The 23,137-nt window shown below is 41.5% G+C and overlaps 4 non-coding genes across 4 annotated transcripts; all 4 read left to right on the forward strand.

Moving 5' to 3' along the window:
• Nucleotides 1–6,458: 6,458 nt before the first annotated feature.
• On the forward strand, nt 6,459–6,530 carry trnae-uuc (transfer RNA glutamic acid (anticodon UUC)). Its single transcript has one exon. It is a non-coding gene; the product is annotated as a tRNA-Glu (tRNA).
• A 1,433-nt stretch (nt 6,531–7,963) lies between these two features.
• On the forward strand, nt 7,964–8,035 carry trnae-uuc (transfer RNA glutamic acid (anticodon UUC)). Its single transcript has one exon. It is a non-coding gene; the product is annotated as a tRNA-Glu (tRNA).
• A 589-nt stretch (nt 8,036–8,624) lies between these two features.
• trnae-uuc (transfer RNA glutamic acid (anticodon UUC)) lies at nt 8,625–8,696 on the forward strand. Its single transcript has one exon. It is a non-coding gene; the product is annotated as a tRNA-Glu (tRNA).
• A 950-nt stretch (nt 8,697–9,646) lies between these two features.
• trnae-uuc (transfer RNA glutamic acid (anticodon UUC)) lies at nt 9,647–9,718 on the forward strand. The gene has a single exon. It is a non-coding gene; the product is annotated as a tRNA-Glu (tRNA).
• The last annotated feature ends 13,419 nt before the right edge of the window (nt 9,719–23,137 follow it).

The raw sequence follows: 23,137 nt of genomic DNA on the forward strand, positions 1-23,137 counted from the left end.
GAGAGGAACCACTAGAGGGAGACACAGTTCAGATATTTCTCCTCATGTTTTACTCTGATAATAAAGTATCTGTGCTGTTTAATGGTATTTTTAAGTCAATTTATTGGACATGTTTGAATTAATCACACTTATAAGCAATAAAAACAAAAACAAAATGGATCCTCAGCAACATATGAGCAACTCAAAAAATATTGTTCATGTTAAAAAGGGGTGAGAAGAAGTTAAAAACTTATCTGATTCTACCCCTTCTTATTTTTTATACACTCACCAGCCTCTTTATTAGGTACACCTTGATAGTTCCAGATTGGACCCCCTTTTTAATTTTTGGTGACATAGATTCAACAAGGTGCTGGAAACATTCCTCAGAGATTTTAGTCCATATTGACATGATGACATCACACAGTTGCTGCAGATTTGTTGGCTGCACATCCATGATGTGAATCTCCTGTTCCACCACATCCCAAAGGTGCTCTATTGGACTGAGATCTGGTGACTGTGGAGGCCACTGGAGTACAGTGAACTCATTGTCATGTTCAAGAAACCAGTTTGAGATGATTTGAGCTTTGTGACATGGTGCGTTATCCTGCTGGAAGTAGCCATCAGAAGATGGGTACACTGTGGTCATAAAGGGACACGGTCAGCAACAATACTCAGGTAGGCTGTGGTGTTTAAACCATGCTCAGTTGGTACTAAGAAAATCTCCCCCACACCATTACACCAGCAGCAGCAGCCTGAACTGTTATTTACACCAAATTCTGACCCTACCATCTGAATGTGGCAGCAGAAATCCAGACTCATGGGGCATCGGTGGCTTAGTGGTAGAGCAGGCGCCCCATGTACAAGGCTGTTGCCGCAGCGGCCCGGGTTTGACTCCAGCCTGTGGCCCTTTGCTGCATGTCACTCCCTCTCTCTCTCCCCCCCTTTCACACTTGTCTGTCCTATCCATTAAAGGCTAAAAATGCCCAAAAAATATCTTTAAAAAAAAAAAGAAATCCAGACTCATCAGACCAGGCAACGTTTTTCCAATCTTCTATTGTCCAGTTTTGGTGAGCCTGTGTGAATTGTAGCCTCAGTTTCCTGTTGTTAGCTGACAGGAGTGGCACCTGGTGTGGTCTTCTGCTGCTGTAGCCCATCTGCTTCAAGGTTGGACGTGTTGTTGGTTCAGAGATGGTCTTCTGCAGACCTTGGTTGGAACCAGTGGTTATACCTTAAACTTAAAATTCCTCCTTTACCAGCTGAGCTGTCAGGACACAGTGAGGAGGTCTGGAATGGTTTCATTCTGTAAACGTTGTTTCTGAGATGAGAAAAGAGAAGGTAGAACTTTATTTATCCCAGGGGAAGTTGTTGTGCAGTAGCTTGAGTACAAAGTAGGAAAGAATGGTAGGAATAGAAAATCAATAAAGTGCAAACACTGAATGTCCACATGTTGATGAGGGTGAAGTTTCTGCAGCTTCAATCTGACCTTCTTCCTCACTCTGCCTCTTTGTGTTTACCAGCACAGAAGTTGGTCCAGTGGTGAAGGACGCCAACCACCAACATAGACAGAGAGAAATGTGGGGTTAAACTCTGCCTGAGGAGGCACAGGAGTGTGTGATGAGATGAGTGAGTGCCTGTGAGTTGTTACCAGCTCACCCTTTTTGCCCTTTAAGGGCAGTGGCCTTGTGGGTAACCTGTGAGGGTGTGACGTGGCCTTCATGGTGTATGTTGAGGGAAGCAGCTTTCTTGGTGTCATGGTGAAGATGGCAGGTGGCAAAGAGTGATGATAGTCAGCAGAATTAAGTGTCTAGATGAGCTCAGGGCTACATCTTAACCCCATGAGAAGGTCATGGTTATTGTTTTGTGGTGAAGACTGCAATAAAGCCATTGTTGCCTCGCCATCTTTCCTTCTGCAGAGTGGTCCGGACTGCTAGAAGCTAAAAGCTAAAATTAATATTAATAAGCTTGTTCCCAACTATGGTTCGGAGCTGGTAAGCTGTCACTGAGAGAGGTAACAGTGTGATTTCATTTGTCTGCTAAGAACAACACACACTAAAAAAAGGGGGGGGTACCTCGGCTGTGCTTTGGAGATGAACTGATGTCTTTCATTTTGATCTGATCTTTCCTTCCCTCATAAGGGTTTATTTATAGATTATCTAAAAGACATAAGAGGACTGTAAGTGAAACAATCCCATAAAAATGTACAAAATCACAGTACAGGTCACTGGTGGGTTCATGTTGGACAATAAAACACAGTAAAGGTGTCGTCCTGGATTCTTCTGTGGTTGATTGGATGTGATAAAGTTCCCTCTGCAGCTGTTCTACATGTTAGAAATCTTTCTAAAATCTGCACCCAGCTGTCATTTTTTTTAATACTATACTGAGATTTTTTCAAAGTATTAAACAAAAAGACAACCCCTCATGTCTTCCTTGACCCAGTGTATGAAGGATGGGGGACAGGTCCATCTAATAAGAGTTAATCTTTGTGCTAACACTGACGGAAATTCAATGAAGTAATAACCTGCCCGGTTAGAGCTACGCCAAACAGTGATATAAATGGTTCAGGATCTATTGTTTTCTTGCAAGTAAATGAGTATACCTCAAACTAGTCCTTACCCATTGAGTACAGCATACCATACCATGACTTAGTCATACCAAAAATTAGAAAAACAACAACCCAAATATTGGTCCACAGGGGGAGCCACAGCGATCGGTCGCATTTTAGCCATTTTTAAGCATTTTTCTGTTGTTATAGCGCCACCCAGTTGCCAATTAGAGTTAAATTTCTCCAGTCACCTTGAGGCATCCTGTTCTACATATCTACCAAGTTTAGTAAAAATCCATATGGTGGTTAGGCCTAGATAAGAAATTAGCTCTCTAGCGCCCCCATTTTGTTTGATGGGGTCAATAATGGAGGTGTCCCCTCAGATTATGTGTGGTCATATGCCTACAAAGTTGCGTGGTGATGGGTGAAACCCTTGAGATGTTATACACCTTTATGTGATGAGCCACGCCCTCCGCAATATTCATTGCCTTATAGAAGCTCAGTTTTAGTAAGTTTTCCAACTTTTGCCAAGAGGGAACTTTAGATATTGGTCCCTAGATTATGTTCACCCAGTTTCATGCAGATTGCTCAAACTTCCAGTGTTTTTCAAAAAATTCAAAATGGTGGAAAATCTATATAACCGGAAGTTATGGGTTCTTGAGGCAAATGTGTTCCTCATGAGGAGAGGCATCTCTGTGCAAAGTTTCATGTCTCTACGACATACGGGGCATGAGATATGCCCATTCAAAGTTTGCAATTTCAATCAGTTGCTATAGCGCTGCCCTTTGGCCAATTGATGTCATATTGCTTCATTCGCATCCTCCCATGACCCTCTACCACTGTGCCAAATTTCACATGGATTGACCAAGTCAGTGAGGAGAAAAACGTGGAACAGACACACAAACAGACAGAGTTTTTGTCATTATAATAAGATATAAAGGTCCAGAAGTTACGTAATGAGTTACATGACCACAACTTGCGGCTCATTGTCATAGGAGATTTTGCATTTAGGAAAACTGTCATCAAAGATGAAGAACATTTCTGACAGTTTAGTTTTAGTGATAGAGATGGTCAACAAGCTTGAACTGCAGCAGGCAGTGGCGGATGCATGTGAACAAGGAATAAATGTGACTAATGCTGAGATCCCAGATGTTGTCGGAGATAGTCATCATGAGGTCGTGGTCCCTGTCATCTTTTGTCCTGGTCAGTGACAGAGGGTTTATGAGCTGGATTAGATCATATACTTTCGAAATCTGTCCTTTAAGGTCTGACTCAGACCGTAAACATTCCTCCAGGGGGCAGTTTGGTTGGTGGGGGGGGGGGACGTTGTTTACAGCTTCATGGTGAAATTCCAAGCCTGAGATCTAGGAATGTCAAAGTTTTTAATTTAAGCATTGAAAGAGATTAAAGGGGGAAAAAATGATGCCTTTCTGTGCCATATTTTGATCGTTGGGTCCATCAGGGCCGGAGTGAAAAAAGGGTTTGAAGTGCCAGGAGCGAGGCCCAGTGCTTGTTTAGCCCCAGCTGGTCAAAAATTTTTATCTGGATCAGAATAATTCAGGTTTGGAAATCCCATGTTTTTTTTATCCAGGATCAGCAAAGCCCATTTACTTTTGTGCTGGTTTTCCAAAGTAACATTGGACCCTGATCCAAACTTGTCCAGATAACCAGTGCTCTACACAGGGTTACATGTCACAACAGGCATTCTGTTCACAAAAGCACTGTAATCACTACCTATTGGTGTATGTGCTGCCAAGAAGATTGAAACAGGGGGGAGGGAGGGAGGTAACATAAGGCCATAAAGCTTAACCCTTTAATTACCAGACATACAAGCATTAGAAAATCATCAGGGAGAGCCCTGGCCAAAAAAATAAACAAAACAGCTCTGAGTACAAATAAAACAATCAAGCAAAAAATAAAAAGTAAAATCCTAAACCAGGAATTCCCCACAGGAGATTCAACAGTTAATCTGACCATTTTAGAGCATCCTACAGCCTTGATTATTTGTTTTCTTTTAGTTTGTAAAGGTCCATGAATCAAAATAATCAAAATGAATTTTCATAAAAAGTTAAATCAACTTGTCCTGTGTAGTCAATTGCTAACTGTGCAGGCTAATTTTTATCATCAAAGGACTGTGGATCAATATTCTCTCATCTTCCTGTGCATTGTTGTTGGTTAGGCTTGTTTTTATTACCTTGCTGGCTACAAAATGAAAGTGCCCCTAAGCTCCACTCTTCTGCTGTCCCACGACAGCCCTGGCAGCACAGCACGCACTCCCAGTTTATAAGACAAACGGGCTCTATCATGTCATGTGGCCACTGTACTGTAAATATGTCACATTATGTAATGTCACATATTTTGCTTAATATTTTGAGTATAAAAACAATACTGATATCAGTAGAAAGCTAAGAATCTCCTCTTTATAATGGTGTAAAACATTTATGTGTAATTATTGGAGGGGACATTTTGAGCACATTTGAAGATGCAGTATGGAGATGTTTGAGTCACAGTAATGTCTGTTTTCTATGTGTCTCTATTGTTGTTTTTATTTCCTGCTCTGTGGGCTCAGTGACTGAGATGAACCACTAGAGGGAGACACAGCATATATTATCATTACCACTCTGAGTGGGCCATCCTGCATATTGAGTACTTTTACTTTTGGTACTTTAAGTTTGTTCTAATGCTATACCTCTGAACTTTTACTTCAATACGATCTTGAATGCAGGACTTTAACTTGTAACAGAGTATCTCAACACTGTAGGACAAGGACAAGGACAACACACAAATATGTTAACACATCATATTAAGGTTTGTCTTTATTAACCAGCTATCAGATATGTGACTGTCCGACTGCACAGGACCTACTTTTCTCCTTTTATTTACTCATGACAGATAGAGGTGAGAGCTGTGAGCCTTTCATCATCCAATGTAGTGAATCAAATTAAAGTAAACAGTCTGAATGACTTGGTTGAACTGTCCCCACATCACCAAACCACATGGCCTATGATAAGAAGAGCTGAGCTGCAGGTCTGAGGTCAGAGAGCAGCTCTCTCCTACAGCCGATCTGTAGCTGAACCTGTATGGAAGCAAAGTCCCTCCACCTCCAGCCCTACCTTGGCCCAAAACCCTGCTCATTATTGACCCTGGATTTTTAGAAAAGAAAGTCCCATATGGTCTAGTGGATTCCTGGTTTTCACCCAGGTGGCCCAGGTTCAACTCCCGGTATGGGAATCACTGTTTGTCAGCATCTGTGAAGAAACCAAGTCCCATCTGAAAAAATAAGTAAGGAAGAAACATGTGTCCTCCTCATCTCACTCTGCATAGAGAGATGTAGTCCACCAATGGATCTTATATCAATCAGGAGATATAATGAAGTACAGATTATAGTTAATACAGAATGTGATTAACAGATGATTTGTGCTGATTAAGATTAATTTAACAGAAGTCTTTGGCGCTTGGACACCAGAGGGAGATATTTTGCGATGGAAGGACATGTGAGCAGCAGCAGCATAAATCCCCCCCATGGAGTCCAGACACTGGTGGTGGTGGTGGCCGATGACTCTGAGGCGGATGAGGCTGATGAGTCCATAAAGACGAGATGGTGATGGGGAGGTGGAGGGCGCACAGTGACAGTGAGTGAGCATGTGGGCAAGGAGTGACTGGCAGGGTGAGAAAGAAAAACTTACAGCCTGAGCATGAAAAGAGTTGTCTTCCAGACTGAAATATTGTTAGAGCTTCATTTGAAAAAAAAATAAATGGTAGTTAACGGCAAGAGATTATCTTATATATCAAGATTTTCAGATGACACCCTAGAACACAATGACGTGTGAAAATCAATCTTGCGTAGCTCAATCTTGTGTGTCTTGTCCAGACCATGTGTCAGGCCATCATGTCATGAATTGATTCAGGAAATCATTGTCACATCATGAGAAGTCAGTCCCATATGGTCTAGCGGTCAGGATTCCTGGTTTTCACCCAGGCGGCCCGGGTTCAACTCCCGGTATGGGAATCATCATTTATCAGCGTCTGTGAAGAATCCTCTCTGAATCCCCCTTTCCTTCACATCTGTCTGCATGGAGAAATGAAGTCCACAGATAGACCTAATTTAAATCAGGGATAAATACTCCATGGAGTCCAGACACTGGTAGCGGTGGCTGCTGACTGCTGAGGCGCATGAGGCTGATGAATCTGGGTTGGATGGGGGGGTTGAGAGCGCACACTACAGAAAGAAAAAACTACAGCAGAGAAAGAACCATATTTAAAATGAGGAGCAGTGAGATGATAGGCTGACAGAGAAAGTGCGTCGTTGTGCTATTGGTTGATTGACAGACCCAGACAATGACACCTAGAGATAGTGAGTGAGCATTCCTGCAAGGAGTGGATGGCAGAGTGAGAAAGAAACTTATAACCTGAGCATGAAAAGAGTTGTCTTCCTGACTGAACTTTTGCTAGAGCTTCATTTAAAAAAGTATGTGGTAGTCAACAGTGGGAGACAAATAATCTTTTGATCCAGTCCGAGTATTTCCATGAGTCAAAAAAGTCGCAGTTTGTTGTTAAACTATTGAAGTATACTGTGAAAATACATAATTAGAAAGACTATATAACTTGCGTCAGTGACTCCATAACTTTCACTTCCCCTGAAGCTGCAATGCCTGTGTGTTTTGTTCCAGGATACTAGAACTACATTAGAAATGGTTCTTGCTCGTCCTTTGGCTTCCTGGCTGATCAAAAGACCAGGTGTCACTGATTTTCGCCTCTTTTAATACTTTTCCCTCGTTCTGATAGAATGCAGTGTAATGTGCCGAGGCAACTGCCATGTTGGTGTATGAGACGAGAGACGTACTTCACAGAGCACTTTCATGCAAAACTAAACTATACTACGACAAACAGACAACAAACTGTGACCCTCTTGACTTGCAAAATGACCTTTTAAATAAATAAACATCATATGTGTAATTCATGGCACAGTTCAAATAGGACCAAAACATTATTAAGGTCTCCACGTTGACTAATATTTTTTTAAAATAAAATCCCATGGTGGGCATCAGAGGGGGAGGAACTTCACCTCTCTATACACTTCTCCTAATTAAAGTCATTACACAGACATGCTCAGCTGGAACCCTACATAGGATAAGTGGTTACAGATAATAAATGAATGTTTAGACAGTGCTTCATTGAACTGGTCAGCTGTGGTGAACCCAAACAGATGAGGTCAGATTTCTCTTGCTGTTTCATGTGAACTGCAATCTGAGACACTGAGACTGCAGCTCACACTTGTCTTTAATGTTACGATTTTCAGGTGACCCTCCACAGTTGATAACATGTAAAAATTGATTTTGCGTTGCCCAAAGTGTCCGACTTTGTGTACTTGTTTGGGCCATATTTCGGGCTGACAGATCATAAATTGAGTCAGAAAATCTCTGTGATATAGCAAGCTATCAGTCCCATATGGTCTAGCGGTCAGGATTCCTGGTTTTCACCCAGGCGGCCCGGGTTCAACTCCCGGTATGGGAATCAATGTTTATCAATGTAATTCCTGTAAAGAAACCAAGTCCCATCTGAACTAAGAGGTGAGGAAGCTACATATTTCTCCTCACCTCTCTCTGCATAGAGAGATAAGTCCACCAATGGACCTGATTTCAATCAGGGGAGACAGAAGAATGAAATAAAAACAATAGTTAATACAGAATATGAGTGTGCAGATGATTTGTGGTGATTAAGATATAAAGAAGTCTTTGGTGCTTGGACACTAGAGGGAGATGTTTTATAATCAAGGGGCGTCTGAGCAGCAGCAAGATAAATCCCCCCCCCCCCCATGGAGTCCAGACACTGGTGGTGGTGGTGGCTGATGATTCTGAGGCTGATGACTGCTCAGGCAGATGAGGCTGATGAATCCATAAAGACTGGGTGGTAGTGGGGAGGTGGAGGGCGCACACAACTGCAGCAAGACAGAACTACAGCAGACAAAAAAACATATCTAAAATGAGGAGCAGCGAGATGATAGGCTGAAGGAGAAGGTGTGGCGCTGTGATTGTGATTAAGCTTTTGGGCTGACAGATCATAAATTGATTGAGAAAATCACTGTAATATTACAAGGTGTCAGTCCCATATGGTCTAGCGGTCAGGATTCCTGGTTTTCACCCAGGCGGCCCGGGTTCAACTCCCGGTATGGGAATCAACATTTATCAGCATTATTAATCTGTGAAGGAACCAAGTCCCATCTGAACAAAGAGGTGAGGAAGCAACATGTTCCCCCCATGCATCCCCCCTTATCCTCACCTCATTCTGCATATGAAGTTCACCAATAGACCATATTCCAAGCAGGAGAGACAAAAGAATTAAGTAAAGATAACACATAATATGAGTGTAAAGATTGACAGGTGATTTCTGCTTGCTAGGATTTAACACAAGTTTTTGGTGCTTGGATACCACCCACAATACACAATATGCCACCCATAAATCCCCCCATGGAGTCCAGACACTGGTGGTGGTGGCTGCTGACTGATGAGGCTGATGAATCTGTGAAGACTAGGTGGTAATGGGGAGGTGGAGGGTGCGCATGACTGCAGCAAGAAAGAACTACAGCAAAGAAAGATCAGTATTTAAAATGAGGAACAGTGAGATGACAGTGAAGGTGCATCGTTGTGCTTTTGGTTGATGGTGAATCTGGTGACTGACCTACCTGGACAATGACACCAAGCAATAGTGAGTGAGCCTATGTGCAAGGAGTGAATGGCAGGGTGAGAAAGAAACTTACAACCTGAGCATGAAAAGATGTTTAGCCAGAGCTTTGTTGAACTGGTCACCTGTGGTTGTTTTGAGCAGTCGTGAACCCAAACAGAAGAGGTCAGATCTCTCTTGTTGTTTCATGTGAGCTGCAATCTGAGCAGCAACACTGTTGTGGCTGATGACTCTGAGGCTGCTGAGGCAGATGAGACTGTTGAATCCATAAACACTGGGTGGTGATGGGAGGTGGAGGGCGTGCACAGCTGCAGCAAGACGGAACTGCGGCAGACAAAGAACCATATTTAAAATGAGGAGCAGTGAGGTGATAGGCTGACCATGTGTCAGGCCATGATGTTATTAATTGATTCAGCAAATCACTGTCACATCATGAGAAATCAGTCCCATATGGTCTAGCGGTCAGGATTCCTGGCTTTCATCCAGGTGGCCCGGGTTCAACTCCCGGTATGGAAATTGTCCTTTATCAAAGAAACTAAGTACCATCTACACAAAGAGGGGTGGAAGCAGCATAATCTCCTCTCTGCATCCTCCCTTCCTTCACGTCTGTCTGCATGGACCTAATTTCAATCAGGTGAGAGAAAGGAATAATTCCCCCATGGAGTCCAGACACTGGTGGTGTTGGCTGATGAATCTGTAAAGACTAGGTGGTGATGGGGAGGTGGAGCGCACACACGACTGCAGACATAAAGAACCACGGCAGAGAAAGAATCATGTTGAAATTCGTGTCTTTCATATTAAGATTTTGAAGTGACATGACATCCTAGAACACGGTGACATGTGAAAATCGATCTTGCGCAGCTCAAAGTGTCTGACGTTGTAATCTTGTTCGGACCATGTTTTCGGCTGTCAGATTAAGAACTGATTAAGAAAATCACTGCGATAACACAAGATAACAGTCCCATATGGTCTAGCAGTCAGGATTCCTGGTTTTCACCCAGGCGGCCCGGGTTCAACTCCCGGTATGTAATCATCATTTATCAGCATCATTGATCTGTGGATAAAACAGGTCCCATCTTACCAAAGAGGTAAGCTGCACCCCTCCTTGTCTTCACCTCCATGGGCATTCTCTCTTCCTACCAGTCAGTGGATCTATGCTTCAAACCATAGTAACTATGACAGGAGCAAAGGCGGTGTGGTGTAGTACCAAGTGCAACAAAGTCCACATAGAGAGGTTGGGGTGGATGGATGTGTCAAACAAACACAGGACTTTGAAACCGATGTTTGTGTCATCGCTGACTTATTTCAAATTATGTATGTAAGTTGACTAACTGAACATACTTAACTTATATCACCTAAGGGTAGTCAATTAAGTACGTAATTAATGTGACAAACATACTTATTTTAACCAAAACCCTGGGGCCAGCGGCACAAAGCACCTTAGGTGTGCTCCTTAAGTATGACACTTAAGGCTTACGTGAAATATCTCGCAGGTAACTGACTGGAAAGATCTTGTTGCATAAAACCACAGAGCAATCATTACTTATAACAGGGCTGAAAGAGTGCAGCTTTGGAAAGTTGAGTGATCGACCTCCAGACGGTCACAATCATAAACTGACTTCTGGTAAAATCTAAAGTGCAAATCAGTTGCTCATCATTAAGTGTGTCCACTGGGTTCTCCCGGTCGCAGAGCACTCTTCTCAGGATGCCTTTGTTTTTCTCATTTATCTCCATAAACTCAACAGTGTTAAGATGAAATCAGAGGTACTTTGTTTTTGTCCTTATTCTGGTTACTAAGGTTCTTTGTGCAGCAGTTTAACAAACTTTAAGCAATCCCTTAAGTGTAAGACCAAAATGAAGAACTTAAATCCGTAGGTAAACATTTTAAGGAAACCTGAAAGGCGCTGTATGTAAGAATGCGGCCAAACTGGTTACTGCACTCAAATTCAAAATACTGCCGGGAGTCGTGTCCGCCCCCCCTCCCCTACAGATTCGAGTTTGCTGGACAGCGGCACGCTGGAGACTGATTTGTTTGCCCACGGGCGGCTGCTGTGGCAGGGTCTTCGGTTTTCCAGCGGACCGTTCGAGCAAGTCCGGCTTCTCTGCTGCTAACGCTGCTGCCGGGATACAGCTGAGGAGACTGCTAATGCTATGTACTGGGACACTGCTAATGCTGCTTTTGCCGTGCTGAGGTAACTCAGTCGTAACTGTAACTGATGCTGAGACTCTACTGACTGCGTGACTGGTAGACGGCGGTGGGTGGCGCAACAGGCCAAAACACAAATTCAAAACATAAACATGATTTGCAGACTGCAAAAAAATTTTTAGATGCAAATATTCTGGCTGTACTATTGTTGTCGGTGAGATCAGTATGTTATATGAACATTATTCCTTAGTCTCTGTGACATATTAGAAGGATTTTATGACTATTTGCTTTAGATTTCTTACATATAGCTCCTTTAAGGAGACGACTTGAGGATGTTTTGTGCAACTGAATTTTTTTATCAAGGAGACCTTAACTCAGACTTAAAAGAAAAATCCTAACTCAAGGTGCTTTGTGCAACCGGCCCCAGAGGGGTATTCCAGAAAGCGGGTTTAGTGAAAACTCTGAGTATGTTAACCCTGAAATGAGGGAAAATCTGGGTTTTCAGCTCCAGAAAGAGAGGTAAATCAAACTCTGAGTCAATCACCATGGCAACTGAGTCTGTGAAACTAACCTGCTTGCTGGCAGGTTTTCTTCAATAAACCCTGAGTTCTTCTCTGTCTCCACCCTCTTACACGCTGTTTCATTTCCTCATTCATTCAGTCCGTGTCAAAGCTTGTATCGAAGCGCGTTAATTAGTGGAGATTTACCGTCCGTCACAGTCTAAATCCTGCTGGATATTAGTTTGTTACTCAGGACTGTCTTAAGTTACTGAATTTATGCACATCAATCATTTCTTTGGACATCGGTTTTTGTCTTAACATTCAAATATTACACAGCGAGAATTCACCCTCAGCTCAGAATCAAACCTCTGTCCTTTTTATATTTATTATTTTGTATAACACTGTGCACAAGGATCAGACTGTCAGTCTGTCAGAGCAGCTCCAAAATGTTTATTGCACATAATGTGTAGGTCTAATTATTTAAATTTTAAAAATCGGTATTAAGCTTTAGACACCTAGTATCAATGACTAATGATCTCTATCACTGATGTCATTGGTCACACTGATGGAACATAATTCCTATAGTCTAATATTGGGGATTATATGTTAATATTTCTGAGTGAGCAATGTTGCAGCATTTCAGTGTCTTTAAATTTACTACATTTGTAGCTGAAATAAAGTCACTGAATGCTGTTGAGTCAAGATACAAATAGATGTCCAACATTTTAAAATCTATGTATTTTAACCTCAACATTTTTTCAAGTGCAAATCATCAAACATATTATTACTGGGACAGACTGTGAGTTTACAGTTATGTCTTTATGTCTTTGATCTATAGCCTAGCTTGTATGTTTTAAATCTTCCTATTTTTCAGTTGTTGCCTCCTGTGTTTTTCCCCATCAGATTAAATCTGAACAAATATATTAATATAATGTAATGTATCTACAGCCTGATACACAGCCACTTTATCTTCATTAAGGAAATGTAAGTCTGATAAATGATGAATAAATGGACAACACTGAATAAAGCTTTTTTATTAACTTTATGGTTAACTTATTTACACTTTCCTCGCTCTGACTCAGGCTCTTCTTTTAAAGATAAACGTACACCGTCTGCTACACATGCATTAATATCTCTACATCCACTGGATTAAAATGGAGGCGCTGTCTTTTATTTACCTGTTGCCATGGTGAATCGTGGAGTCGGAGCTCCATTGATGATGGCTTTTTATTGTCGGCTTAACTCAGAGTGAACATACTCAGAGTTGACTGAACTGACTCAGATCAGCTGTTCTGGAACCGGTAACTCAGAGTTTCCCATCTCAGGATAAATCAACTCAGAGTTCAGGGATAGACTCAGAGTTTGTTGAACCTCCTACCTGGAATACCCCTCTGGTCTTTTTCTAAACCTAACCAAGTTGTTTTGGTGCCTAAATGTAACTGGAAGACACTTTGCATGTATTGAGCAGAAACTGATGTGCAAAACTGACGCAAGAGGAGTATGTCATAGTTTGATGCGTCGGGCCACTGCGTCGGGCTTCTTTTTTTGACAAGCTGGGCGCGAGTTAGAGTCAGAATTTATTTTTATTTTTGTTTGTATTTCTGATGATCAGATGCTTTTTGTGGTGCACATTTGTAAGAATGAAACAGATACATGAAACAGAAATGTATCATTTTACACAAAATTAAATATTAAATTGTTTTCAGGTCTTCCTTCAGGTGGACCCGTGTTCTGAGTCTGGACCAATCAGCCGGCTCCACCTGTGACTGACAGCTGTGCGCGCTGAGCCGTTTGATGTCGATCCTTTAACCCAATCAGAGAGCAGAGGCTCATCATCTGTTGGTTTGTTAGTGACTTCCTGTCCTCATCAGAGACTCTAACCACATTAGCGTCCTCAGCTGTGTGGTGATTAGTTTTCAGCTGCGTCTGCTCCACTTTGAACAGCATCTCTGGCTCGTTCCTCTCAGGAGCTTCTTCTTCAGATCACATGTGAATTCAAACACATTTAACCAATCAGAAGGCTTTGATGCTGCTGCTGCTGCAGTGTCTGGCTGACGGAGACACACAGAGGAAAACCTGCAAAGTTAAACAGACACGAGATGTTCTGTAATTTTGGTGATCCTCTGCTGAAGGCCTGAAGGCTGTTTGATCATCACCTCACAGCTCTGATGGAGTATACTGGGACCTTCGGCCTGATGGGAGTTATCGTTAATATCGTCACTGTTTTCTCTGAATGCATGCAAGAAAAACTGATTTTTTCTTCGCAAATTCAAGGCAACACAGAACAGAACATGAAACGATAAAACATTACTGATTACAAACATTTTATGGCAGATGCAGATTAAATTAATGCAGACGACATCAATAGAATTCAACAGTTACATTGATCTGGATAGAATATTATAAGACTCAGATACACGTTAGTAAAATGGGGCATGCAGCAGCACAGACCTGTGAGAGAAAACTCTGTGTTCTGACTCAAACTCAAGAAGAAATCTGGATTATCAGTGAGTGAAAACTAGGTGACAGGAAACACATTTACATTTACAGTGTAATTAAGCACACGAGGGAAACATGAGGCCGATAGATTAAAACACCACCTTTACTCTGAATATTAATAGAGTAGTATGAAGTAAAATGTTGCTGTGAAGTGCAGAGTGAAGCAGTCCTGCCAGTGAAGCGTACTAGAGATCAGCCCACAGTACTCTGGAGCACTCGTCCTGCTGCAGCACAATCTGTGATGATATAATACTGTTACTTTTTCAGGCCTCGGTGGAAGTGACTCACGACCGCATGAATCAAAACAGACTGTTGACTGTGTTTCATAACGCTCTTTATGTAAGGGAGGCTGCAGCCGGGCCTCTGTACCTGCCCACTGCTGCTCCACCCCACGTACTCCATCCACCAGCTGCTCCTTCATCATCTTCAGCCTAATCACAACAGCTCCACCCCACATAGATCTGCTACTCCATCAGCTTCAACTTCAGCTCCATCACATCAACTCAGCTTCATCACTGCAGCTCCACCCCATGTAGACCTGCTGCTGCTGCAAACCGGGATCAAACCTCCACCATCTGCTACTTCACATCTGCTTCATCACATCAGCTCAGCTTCAGCTTCATCGCATTAGCTTCAGGTAGAAAACCCATAGCATGACAGCTCAAACAGAATCTAACTGATGTATCACTTTTATTTTATTTTATTAGGTTTTAGCGCTCCGAGACACAAACTGGCTACAGCATTAACTTCTCCAGGATTTAGACTGTGCCAACAGATGAGAAACTTCAGTATCGTCTTTGACTCAGAACTAATCTTAAAGAGGTAACAGACAGGATTAATTTTTTTTTTTTTAGCTTGGCGCCACCTAGCGTCAGTGGTGTTGCGTCGCACTGTTGCAACGACCAAATTGGCCGTGGGGATCAGAGATGATCAATAATATGTAGGCTGTAAAGCCACCAGTATACCTCTATGTATATGTAGAATGAGAAGGTGTGTGGACACTCTACTAAATAAATGAGTAAAGAGACCGAGCAACAATTATCAGATTTATCTGAAGAAAAAACAAATAGTAATGCAAATAATTATAGCAGAATGCACAGTACCAGTACAAACAACTCACAGTAAATTATACCAATATGTACAGTATCAGTTCAAACAACAGTAGACACAGTGGAATTATACCAATATGCCATGTAAACAGTCCCCATTCTAGAATAAACAGTACCGTATGGAAACGATGCGGCCGGTTGGAGCACAAATTGAATGGGAAACAAAGTCCAGTGTTCACTTAGCTGGGTGTAACTTAGCTGGGCGATGTCCGTGGATAGCTGCCTCCGTGAGAGGAGAACAGAAGGAAGGGAGGGGGGGTATCACTGTCCGAGGGCTGCAGTAGAATGGCAACCAGGATGTCAGCCGACCAACACTCGCTACCAGGTCCCTGGTTGCGGCGATTTGCGATGCTGGCCAGCTAGGAATGAACTAGCAGCCAGTACAGTACACTCCTCTCTGGTCTAGCTAACATTTAGCCGTGTTACTTACTGATCCATTAGAAAGAAAGCTAGCTGGACATGGGTTTTGAAGCCTCTTTGAGCTCCCTCCATCTCTTGAACGCCTGACTGAGGTTTACTCTTGTTTTTCCTCTTCTTTTATCACTCTCCTTTTTGCTCTTCTTTGCCTCCTCACACAGAAGAGCTCCTTTTCTTTTGCTAGGCCGTTTTTCACTTGTCTCCAAACTTGTCTGCCATTGTGCTTGTGACTCAACTATCTCACGCCCAACTCCTCATAAGGACCAGCTCCAGTCCCTGATTGGCCAACCGACCAATTTCGCAATACATGACGCGTTTCCTGCTGTAAAGCAGATTTTTCCGCGAAATTTCAGCACCGGTGGCAGAAGCTTATTGCACAGCCACTAAGTAACCTATGTAAACACTGATAGTCTGATTTTACTGTGGCCACTACCCTGTGCAACCCACATTATTTTCATAATGATATATTTAGGAAAAGGTGCTATCTGTTGCCTCTTTAAGTTTCTTTATTTTATGACCAAATACTTGCAGAACTACCACGACATCAGCTGATGTGACTTCAAAATAATAAGAGTCCCATATATCAAAGTATCTCACCTCCTTCACCTTTCTGTCCTGTGTTTCATCCTTAATATTTACAAGATTTAATTATTTAGATTTACTTTTTTAAAAATGAATTCCTAATTTTATTCACTATTTGTTCACTTAATGTCATTGCTCAGCCAAAGATATTTCTATAACCAGAGTATATGTGGCGATGAAGTCACTGAACATTACGCTTAATGTCCCTGCTGAGTTCCCGTAGGGTTCAGATGTGCCGTGACACAAATATATGTGTGTTTTGTATTCAGTGGTGTAAAGTAACTCAGTACATTTACTCAAGTACTTTCTATTTTCTGCTACTTTATACCTCCACTACACCCGAGAGGGAAATATTTTTACTGCACTACATTTATGTGACATCTTTAGATTATTAATACAAAATAAAAATAACAAACAAATTATGATGTATTATTTTTAGTATATACTATAAGTATTGTACTTTAAACATATTTTAGAGCTAAAACTTTTGTACTTTTTCAGTTTTTCTTCCACCGCTGCTCATGTTGTCCTCCTGCAGGAATACCTGGTTGAAAACATCTGTTGGAGTCATGTTTCTCCTTTTCCATATTGATGCAGTCTTTCATTGATAATTCTGTTGATGTTTAGTGTGTGCGCACTCTCTCAGGTCAGTATCTGTAATATACTAACTGAAGATCTAACAGCAGTGCATTATGGGCCTGTGTTACTGGGAGAAGTAATGAGATTACAGTAACCTCCAGGCCAATTATTAGAGCCGCAGCAGAGCTGAGCGGAGCAGAGAGGCCATCAGGCTGAAAACAAGCAGGCTGATGTGATTATGTAGAGCGAGGCCAGCTGCGTCCTGGACGACATGTTTCATGTCATATTCATGATTTATTGATTTATTCATCCACAGTTAACCCTTCATGTTGATCCAACCTGTGGACCAAAGAAGAAGAAACACAGCGACAACACAACAAAGACTAATGACGACTGGTCTGATCTGTGATATGAGGAGGGACAGTGATGGGAGTCTTTGACAACAGGAAGTGATGTTAAACCACCGTCTGGGTTTTTCCAAACATCAGCAGGTTTTTGTTTGTAGGAGAATCAGATGCAACATATCTGGGTGAAGATGACTTTAATGGTCTGTGCTGGAGACCATCATACTGGTTACTCCCCAACATGTCAGTGACTTTCTGTCTCCACATGTTGGAGAGCAACTGTGTTCAGACCTACAGGGAACCAGTAGGAAGCTGGTAGCACTGAAGAATTTCTCTTCCTGTACCCCTCCTCCTCCTCCTCCTCCTCCTTCCTCTTTTACCTCTCCTTCTTCTTCTTTTACATCTCATTCTTTTTCTCCTCCTCCTTCCTCTACTTTTGCTTCTTTACCTTCTTCCTCTTTTTCCTCTCCTCCTCATCCTCCTTTTCCTCATTTTTTACTTCATCTGCTTCTTCTCCTTCATCTTTTCCTCCTTCTCCTTCCTCTCCTCCTCCTTCTTTTCTTCTCCTTCTCCTGCTTCTTTACCTTCTTTTCCCTCTTCCTCTTTTTCCTCTCCTTCTCACCCTTTTCCTCACTTTATTCTTCATCTGCTTCTTCTCCTTTATCTTTTCCTCCTCCTCTTTCCTCTCCTTCGTCTTCTCCTGCTCCTCCTTCTTCTTTTTCTTCATCTCCTGCTTCTTTACCTTCTTCCTCTTTTTCCTCTCCTCCTCCTCTTCCTCCTTTTCTTCTACCTCTCCTTCTTCTTATTCCCATTCTTCTTCTTTTTAATTCTTCTTCTTCTCCTTCTTCTTCTTCTTCTCCATCTCCTCCTTGGTCTTATGCTCCTCTTTCTTCTTCTATTTCTCCTTCCTCTTCTCCTCCTCCTTTTCCTATTTCTTCACCTGCTTCTTCACCTGCTTCTTCTTTCTTTTTCTTTTTCTTCTTCTTCTTCTACTTCTCCTTCGTCTTTTCCTCCTCCTCCTTCTTCTTCTACCTGTCCTTCCTTCTTCTTCTTCAGACCTGTGGAAGCAGGAAAAACATAGCAGCACTGATTTTGACAGGTGTTTGTTAAAATGGAGTCAGACCTGTTTGACTCGTTGCTGAGTAAAGAATCCTTTTGGCCCCATTTTCACCTCTCACACAGAAAATCACCTCATAAACCTGAACCTGTGTGAACCTGCCACAGCGCTCTGTACAGTATACCTGATTCACTGATGTTATTACATTATTATCATATTCATATCACAGCAGTGTTTCCTTTTGCTGATGAATCGTAGCAGTTTACCCTTGTCTCACCCAGAATCCACTGGAATGGACTTAATGGGTCTCAATTAAATGCTCTGTTTTATGAATGGACTTTAAAGCCAGTATTTGTGATTCTGATTACATTTGTTAATAATCATTTTGGACGGTTGTGTATTGCCTGTCACGCAGAAGACAGTACATCCTTCAGAAGTTAATGTCTGTAACACAGTTTTAAAGGTTTTAACTTCTGAACTTGACATGAGTATTAAATGTTGTATTGATGTCAGATGAGATGTTTGATGTAATGAACCTGAGTTTAAACACTAACGACTGTAAAATAAAATACACAAACAGAGCTGCTGAAGTGACTTTCCAACAACTTTATTATTTTAAAATCCGAAAGGAAGTAAAAATCACAGTTGTAGGATGAAGTTAAATTAACAAAAATTCTAAAAACAAAAATAGAAAAATCTGTTATCATATAAAGACATAATTCAGTTTTAGTTAAATTGTCAGCTGTGGTGAATGAAATATTTGTTTAAAACATTTTAAAAGTAAATGAAAGAAAGATTTAGACATCATAAATTTAATGTGATGATGTTTTCTTTCTGACTGAGGCAAATGTTTCACCACCGCAACAAATCGTGTCTGATAAGCCCATGTGTGCACTTTTTATTTACTTTATGAAAGTAAATAAATAAATAAGCACACAATTAATTAAATAAATGGATAAATAGGAAAATAAATAAATGAATAACAATAAGTAACATAAAATTAGCAGCTGATAAAAATAGAACAAGTTTATTGACGTCCTCCGAGATGCATCATGTTTTCCTGATAAGTCATTATGTTTTGCAATTTACTGTGTGGTGCTTAAAAAGATTATTTTACACACACACACACACACACACACACACACACACACAAACCTCAGAATGTTTTTAAATTAGCTGAGCATACATTACAGATTATCAGTGAAAATAGAAAGCTTGGTTTGTTGTTGTGTTCAGTGACTGCTAACGTAACAATTCAAGGTGTTTTCAGACAGTCGCTGCAACACTGTCTCAACACCAAATGACACACACACACACGCACACACACACACAGCTGAACTCTTTCATCTTAACTGTTATGTTGTTCTCTGAAGGTGTTGAAGACGTTTCCTTTTTTCCGTCGAGTCTTCACTAGATGGAGCTCAAAGCTCTGAACACTGTTTCTGTCTGAGCTGTAATATAAGTTTAAAGTTTCCTCTAAACATCTGAGTGATGCGTTGTTGTGTATTTTATTTTATTTATATGTTTATTTTTTGTTGAGCTCACTTTCCATCGACCTGCTTCAAACGGTTTCTACTTCAGTTAGTCATTAACCTACATCTCCCAGCATGCTTTTCAACAACGACCAGAGAAGGTGTGTGAACTTGTTGCTCTCATGGGTCCTGTGTTTGGGAGGAAAGACAAACAGCAATAGTTTATTCTTATTCTTTTCCAGATAAGAGGAAGTAAAAAATATCTCCCCTTCTTCATTCTGGTCTGATGAGAATCCTGATCCTGAATCTGCTGTAGAAAACACTGTTCAGTCTCCATGACATCACACTTATTTTACCAAATGTGAATGTGAACGCAGTGAATGCAAGTAAACCCCCCCAGAGGGTCTCAAGATGGTCATGAAGGGTCACAAGAGAATTAGAAAGGAACAATTAAAATGATCAGTTAACCTTTTAAGGGGAACTATGCTCATTTTCAAAATTCATACATCACTGATTTAACTTTCCATGGAAATAACATGTTTGGAATTCTTGGTGTTCCCCTTTAAACTTCATACAAAGCTGGAAGTTTTAGTGTCTGACAGTCAGATAGGAGCACAAACCTTTAAGTAAATCCACAAGACAAAAACACTGAACCACTGCACAGTAACCACTGGAGCTGTGGAAGAGACGTCCCCACAAATCCTGTGAGAGTACAAACATAGACGCCAACCAGCAGCTTATTTATACGGAGCTTCATTTGTACTAAAAAGGCCTCTAAAGAGTAAAAAGTATTAACTGATACGATGCTGAAAACAAAAGTCTCTTTGTGGTTGAATCGCTTGAAGTGGCAGTTTGAGAATTAAAGGTTCTGAGGCGAAGCCGACGCACCAGTTACATTCGCTTCAGCCCCGAGCTAAGAGTTTGTCCTCCGCAGTGTTAGATAACAGCAGCTCTACAGTCAGCAGCAGGTGAGTTACTGTAGAGGAGCAGCAGATAACAGCAGCTCTACAGTCAGCTGCAGGTGAGTTACTGTAGAGGAGCAGCAGATAACAGCAGCTCTATCAGCTGCAGGTGAGTTACTGTAGAGGAGCAGTAGATAACAGCAGCTCTACCAGCTGCAGGTGAGTTATTGTAGAGGAGCAGCAGATAACAGCAGCTCTATCAGCTGCAGGTGAGTTACTGTAGAGGAGCGACCTCTGCGACTCTTCCCCACCAGCTGCTCAGAGGTAATGATAACGAGCTCTCCTCCTGCTGATTTCAACACAGATTTTCTGTCTCTCCCCTCCACTCCTCTCAGTAGCGTAGTGGTAGTGGAGTGGGCACCAGAGAGCTTTTGTGGTTTTGACATGATAACGATACAGCGTGTTTCGGGATTCATGTGACACCAAATAACTCACCCATCTCCCCCCGTAAGCAGGTAAAGTGTAACGAAGTAGGGAGCGGGGAACCCATGAAAAACAGACGCTTTGCTATGTAGTTATGTTGTTGTGGCCCTAGGTAATATTTTAAAATAATAATAAAAATAGTAAAAGATAAATATTTAGATTTTTTTTTCTTCCACCACTAGTGGCACCCCCGATGGATGATGGCGGCCTGAGCATTCGCCATACTGCCTTTGCCCAGGGCCAGGCCTGTACATCATATTTTGTATGCTATTACCACCTCAGATTATAAGAAAGGGTGCAACTCATCAGTACGTCAGCTTACAGTAGTATAAAGGTCTATTAGCTTGTGACATTAGTCTTTCATAGAAGGAGATCATCATGACCATTTCTTCAAACCACTCTATCGATATATCTCCTTTAGTCTTCCAACGTCGCAGCGCTATCCTGCACCATGAGAATTGGTAAGTGTTTAGCCCACTTCCTTTTGGCAGCACACCTAACAGACAAAGCATCAGTGAGCATTTGAGACTTTTTAATACGTTTGAAGGTCCTACATTTTTGCTAAATTAAATACTTTTTAAAATCCTGCAAGCACCCTTTGATAAAACCTCCAGCAGCAGAGCTTGTGTAGTGTGTGTTCAGAGTGCAGGTGAGGTCACTGCAGGTGATCTGCGGTGAATCGTCTCTATTGCTGCAGCTCAGCGTCACTTTAACTGATGACATGTAAGCCTTCAGCTGCATTCACACTGCACAGGAACTGGGGCACGTCATCATCATCATCACCAACCACCAGGGATGTTCAGTGGTAGAAGAAGTACTCAGATCCTCCACTCAAGTAAAAGTGGCAACACTGTAAATACACTCTGGTGGCTCCATAATTAGACACTTTAAAATGGGTCATTCTGCATAAGGAGTACTTTTCCTTTGGATACTTGAAGTACATTTTTCTGGTAATACTTAGAATTTTGAATGCAGGACTGTTACCTGTAACAAAGGTCTTAAAATATATATATTTTAAATTATATGTGCATTAGTTAATATTTTGTCCGACAAGTTACTGTCTTGTTGCTAGAAAAATTAAAATATTTTTTTATTTGAGGACAAGCTATGATTTTACATGCGTATTGTTAAGCTCATGTAAATCCCAACACATGTAATTTACATAATTTGATTTCATAGCAAATCTAATCAGCCATGAAACTGAAAACACCTGTGAGGCTGTACAAGACCTCTGTTCTGTAATAATCCATCATAGTGTATAAGATGATCATGTGTGTGTAAAATCAAAGTAACCACAGATAGATGTTAAATACATGTAGTGCAGTAAAAAGTACAATATGTCCCCCTGAGATGTCGTGGAGTTGAAGTATTAAGTTGCATGTTTTGGGAATATGCATGTGAGGTACAAGGACCTCATAATCGTATTGAAGTAAATGTTCTTAGCAGAGCTGTCACCACAAAGCCCCCTCAGCCACCTGTGTTGACTTGAACACCAGAGACTGCCATTCATTTCCTGTTTCCTGCCAACAGTCAACCACTGTGGCCATTATTCATGAACCTTAACCTTAAAGGGATAGTTTGAATTTTTTGAGGTGGGGTCATATGAGGTACTTATCCATAGACAGTTTATTACATACAGTAGATGTCTCTATCAGTTTGTAGAAGCAGGAGTTTGACACAGAAGTTAAACAATGTACTTCTGTGGACGGGGGCAGCAGCGAAATGTATTTTAAACACTGGGGGAAAAAAATCAATATCAGTGTAAGTGAACATTATATTGAGAATATTTTTTCTGCTTTACCATTTCGGGGAAGCCATCAACGGCTTCAGCTCCCCGTCTATGCT

The sequence above is a fragment of the Epinephelus lanceolatus genome, chromosome 5, assembly GCF_041903045.1.
Source record: "Epinephelus lanceolatus isolate andai-2023 chromosome 5, ASM4190304v1, whole genome shotgun sequence".
Lineage (NCBI taxonomy): Eukaryota > Metazoa > Chordata > Actinopteri > Perciformes > Serranidae > Epinephelus > Epinephelus lanceolatus.